This window comes from Leptodactylus fuscus, chromosome 7, assembly GCF_031893055.1.
Source record: "Leptodactylus fuscus isolate aLepFus1 chromosome 7, aLepFus1.hap2, whole genome shotgun sequence".
Lineage (NCBI taxonomy): Eukaryota > Metazoa > Chordata > Amphibia > Anura > Leptodactylidae > Leptodactylus > Leptodactylus fuscus.
Window position 1 is genome coordinate 90,307,899 of NC_134271.1, and position 6,000 is coordinate 90,313,898.

Consider the following 6,000-nt stretch of genomic DNA (forward strand, 5'->3'; position numbering starts at 1 on the left):
TGCACCTTTCCGGAGATACAGCTTTCCCAAGACCCTGACCCCCCATTAGCCAAAACAAACCCGCAAGTCGTTCACTCATATTCCAACTGCAACACACAGTCACTCCACATGTGCAATCCAACACTGATATACAAACTGAGATACACGCATAAGAGGATTAGATACACAGGTCAGCACACAGTATCACATGTCAGAGGATTAGATACGTGTGTCTGCACACAGTTCCACAAGCCAAAGGATAAGATACACACTACTGCGCACAACACCACATGGGGAGGATTAGATACACGCATCTGCACACAGTACCACACGCTGGAGGATTAGATACACGTGTCTGCACACAGTACCACACACTGGAGGATTAGATACGCGCGTCTGCACACAGTACTACACGCTGGAGGATTAGATACACAGGTCAGCACACAGTATCACACGCCAGAGAATTAGATATGCGCGTCTGCACACAGTACCACATGCTGGAGGATTAGATACACAAGTCAGCACATAGTATCACACGCCAGGGGATTAGATATGCGTGTCTGCACACAGTACCACATGCTGGAGGATTAGATACATGAGTCAACACACAGTACTACACGCTGGAGGATTAAATAGGCATGTCTGCACACAGTACCACAAGGCGGAGGATTCGATACGCGTGTATGCACAAAGTACCAAGCGCCAGAGGATTAGATACACGTGTCTTCACACAATTCTACACGCCAGAGGATTAGATATGTACCACTGCACACAACACCACACGCCGGAGGATTAGATATAGGACTCTGCACAGAGTACCACAAATTAGACTTTTACTCCAGGTTTCCATAGCAACCCAGCCATTTTTCTTCACTGCTTCATGTCAGCTTTAAAGGGGCAGGGCGCTGTGGATGACACTATTACACAAGGTCACATACACGCAACTTTACGCCAGGTCTCCATAACAACCGATCGCAGGTTTTTCACTGATATCCAAAATGAGATGCCTATAGACACACACACAAATGATATACAAAATACACCAGTGCAAAACTGGACAATTCTTATGGGGCCACTACACAAACAAAAAATGAAATATACCCGTGCAAAGCTGGGTCCTCCTACTAGTATTCTTATATAAGACAGGCAATAGTATTTATTTTCTTGTACCTAGGGGGCAGTTTTATAGTAGTTTTATTCTTGTACATAGAGGCAGTTTAATAGTTGCTATATTCTTGTATGTGGAGGGCATCATAATACCTATATTATTGTAGATTGGAGAAATTAGAGGACAGTATTATAGTAGTTACATTCTTTTACATGGGGCAGTATTATAGTAGTTATACTTTTATATATAAGTGGTGGTATTATTCTTCTACAAAGGAGGCAGTATTGCAGTAGTTCTGTGTACATAGGGAGCAGCATTCTAGTAGTTATTATTATTATTATTATTAATAATAATAATAATAATTAGTAGTAGTAGTTTTAGAGCATCATTCATTCCATAGTGCTGTACATTTGAGGGGTTACATACAATACACAAAACAAGAACAATGATGCGACCAACTGGTAGAGTAGGATAAAGAGCCATGCCTGCAAGAGCTTACACTACATGACGGATGAGGAACAGAGATAGTAGGTGGGGGTTATCTTCTTCTACATAGGGACACTGTTCCAAATAAGGTGCACAGCTGAGTTCCCCCAATCCGTAAGTCAGAACAGCTGCAGGCACCATCCATCCAGACTATCCCGTCCAATAGTTTAGAAGTTCAATGAGCGCTTCCATCAGTACTGCTGAAGACATTCATTGGCATTACATGCGCCCTGAGGAGTGAGCTGCATTCATTATTCACCACTCTGCTCCCCCACTGCTAGGGACAGTATTCTAGCAGTTTTATTCTTCTACATAGGGAGGAGTTTTATAGTAGTTACAGTCTTGTACATAAGAAGCAGTATTATCCTATTAATAAGTTTGTGACTTTGGATGTTTGTGGGTTTGTGTGTTTGGATGTTTGGATGTTTGTTAGTCAATCACGCAAAACCCGCTTGACCGATTTAGCTGAAAGTTTCCACAAACATAGTTAATACACCCGATTGCGCAATAGGCTACATTTCGTCACAATATCGCACATACGTTTGTGCCAGGACCCCCACAAAACCCAAACTCACACCACCATCTCTTCAATCTCACACACTTTGGACCATAGCAAGCCACAAAATTCATATTGCCCTCTGCAGCCTCGCCCCTAACCCCACACACTCACATATACATATACTTTACCACTTTGCCCCTCACCTTAACGATACTCCAGGAGGTTCTCTTTAACGCTCCGGAGCAGCCATGTTTGCCGACCCCCACCGCTCTGACAATCCGCGACACCGCCCACCCATGTCAATACCCCTAGGCGGTCTAATAAATGCAAAAAAAAAGTTTAAAAAAAGTAAAAAAAATATTAAAAACAAAAAAAAAGGATTAAAAATTCAAATCACCCCCCTTTCCCTAGAACACATATAAAAGTAGTTAAAAACTGTGAAACACATACATGTTAGGTATCCCCGCGTCCAAAATCGCCCGCTCTACAAAGCTATACAAATATTTTTCCTGTTCGGTAAACGCCGTAGCGGGAAAAATGGTCAAAACTGCCAAACCGCCGTTTTTTCACAGTTTTGATTCTGGTAAAAATTTGAATAAAAAGTGATCAAAGCAATAACATTTCCCGAAAATGGTAGAACTACAAAGTACACCCGGTCCCGCAAAAAAAGACGCCCTATACATCCCCGTACACGCACGTATAAAAAAGTTATGGCTGTCGGAATGGCGACTTTTCAAAAAAATAATTTTTAACACAGTTTTGGATTTGTTTTTAAGGGGTCAAAATGTAAATAAAACCATATAAATTTGGTATCCCTGGAATCGTAACGAAACACAGAATACAGGGGACATGTCATTTTGTTTGCACAGTAACGCCGTTAAACCAAAGCCCGTAAGAAAGTCGCAGAAATGCATTTTTTCTTGAAATCCACCCCATTCAGAATTTTTTCCCTGCTTCCCAGTACATTATACTGTATAGAATAAATAATGGTGGCATCATGAAGAAAAATTTGTCCCAGGAAAAATTAAGACCTCATATGGCTCTGGGAGAGGAGACATAAAAAAGTTATGGGGTTTAGAAGGAGGGGAGTAAAAAACGAAAAAATTTGCGCTGATTTTGAGGAAGATTCCACCTAAAAATAGTGCTAAATTCTGCCCTGATTCTGTCTTCCATTGTATTCAAACATTTTTAAGAATAATGTCACATAGCGGCCCTCCATAAAGTATAATATTCCATAATGGCCCTTCATGCACTATACTGTCCCATAATGTCCCCAATACAGTGTAATGTCCCATAGTGGCCCAACCACACAGTATAGTGTCCTATACTGACACATCTGCACAGTATTATGGGTCATAGTGGCAGATACATAGGGTTAACTGAACACCAAATGTTGGGAGTTCGCCCCCCACATACTACAATTATACTCTAAGGCAGCGGTTCTCAACCTGTGGGTTGCGACCCCGGCGGGGGTCGAACGACCAAAACACAGGGGTCGCCACATACCTCCCAACCGTCTCGGTCGGTGGGAGGTATGTCCCGGTTTCAACTGATCGCCGCCCGGAGGACGCCGATGAGTTGAAAACACAGGTGATTAAAGCAGGAGCTGACACAGCCAGCTCCTGCTTTAACGCTGTGCTGCGACTTCTGTATGTGTAGCCGCGATGTGATGACGTCACATCGCGGCTACAACTATATGAGTGAGCGAGACTGAGCGGGCAGCGAGGGAGCGTTGGAATGTGAGTGTAAGTGTTTTTTTGTTTTGTTTTTTTTGTTTTAAACATTAAGGTGGAACATAATGAAGGGGCAGATGAAGGGGGGACGGCATGACACTGGGGGCAGAGATGGAGGGACATGAAGCTCTGGGCAGAGATGGGGGAACATGAAACTGGGGAACAGATGGGGACATGAAACTGGGGGAAGAGATGGGGGGACATGAAACTGGGCAGATGAAGGGGGGGTACGGCTTGACACTGGAGGCAGAGATGGGGGGACATGAAAATGGGAAAGAGATGGGGGACATGAAACTGGGGGAAGAGATGGGGGGACATGAAACTGGGAGCAGAGCTGGAGGGGGGACATGAAACTGGAGGACATATAATGTACGGGTGACTGTAGGAGGATTATACTGTGTGGGAGCACATGAAAAATGAATGAGAATGGGCAGAGTCAACATAAAAGTGGGCAGAGCTAAATTCGCAGCAGCAGATGAAGGGGGGGTACGGCTTGACAATGGAGGCAGAGATGGGGAACATGAAACTGGGAAAGAGATGGGGGGACATGAAACTGGGGGCAGAGGTGGGGGATGTGAAACTGGGGGCAGAGATGGAGGGGGGACATGAAACTGGGGGCCATATAATGTACGGGTGACTGCAGGAGGATTATACTGTGTGGGAGCACATGAAAAATGAATGAGAATGGGCGGAGTCAACATAAAAGTGGGCGGAGCTAAATTCGCCTCTTTCTAATTTTCAAGAGTTGCGAGGTATGCCTAAAGCTATCAGAAAATACATATTTCTGATGGCTTTAGCCACTGAGAAGCTGTGCTACTGTCTGCAGCAGCACTATTCAGCTGGAACGTACGCCGTTATGGACGCGTGTTCCAAACTGAATGGGGTCACCGCAACATGAGGAACTGTATTGCGGGGTCACGGCATTAGAAAGGTTGAGAACCACTGCTCTTCACTGTCGTCTTTGAGTCTTCTCTTCTGGCCTTCTGAATTAGTCTGTTTAGTCACAAGCCTCAACAGTTGCTGACGTCATTCAGGATGGTCTATTTCAATGACAGGCAGATTCAGGATGGAATATGATCCTGATTTTGAGGTAAATTCCTCTGCAAAATCAGTGCCATATCCCACCCTAAATCTGCCAGTCACTGAATTAGACCATCCTGAATTCCTCCATGTGAACTTACCCATAATGTGATTTCAAGTATTCTTCAGGAAAATAACTACCGTATGCAGTTTTACAGCACTTCCTTTGCTTAAGGTATAGCTTTTTTTTCATGACTTTTCTTCTATAGAAAATTGTCTGAAGAAATAGCCATTCTGTGAAAACAATGCATGACCAAAATATCTGTATAAAAAGTCACCCAAAACGCTTGTTAGGGTCAGTTCACACATGAACTGCTCGCGCGGGTTTTGACACCGAGAGAGACGCGGTGAGCTGCGTCTCTCTCTTGTCAAAACCCGCCTGCCGCGACCATCGCGGTCGCGGCTTTCCCCTCCGCTGTCGGCTCAAATGAATGAGCCGACATAGGAGGGAGTTGCCGGGGGCGGAAGCCGCGCGGCTTCCGCCTGAAGAAAGGGCATGTCCTTTCTTTTCTCCGCTAGCGGCAGCCCGCCGCTAGCGGAAAAAAAAAGCCCGGTGGTCTACATAGACCACCATTGTAAAGGGGCGGATTTTGAAGCGAAATCCGCTGTCAAAATCCGCCCCTTTGCCTACGTGTGAACTAGCCCTAAAAAACTCATTATATTATATCATATTACCTTTTTACAAGGTCCCAAAAAAGCTGCAAAAATAGTGTGTGTGTATAGAAAGACTAACAGCTAGAACCATACATTTGGAATCTTATTTGCTCCTTAATAAAGCTAAGTGAGCACTTTAAGAGCAGACGACGGGTTTTACTGAACTGTCTTAACACAATTACAATGCGCCTTCCAGGATAAATGGATTTTAGTGTACTGTGCTTCCTGTCAGCTGAGCATGAGGGGATTTCTTACCACTTAAAGGGACCTGAACACGTTATATTTTAACCGCCAGATCCTACAATTCGGTCATCTTATTACAAAATCCTAATTTAATGACAAGGAATGTGCCTAATATATCTAATAAAATGTGCTTAGTTTGATAGAGTCTGCATATTTAGTGGTGAATTCACATGTGGCAGATTTGTTGCAGAAATTTTTGTGGCTGTCTCATTGATTTA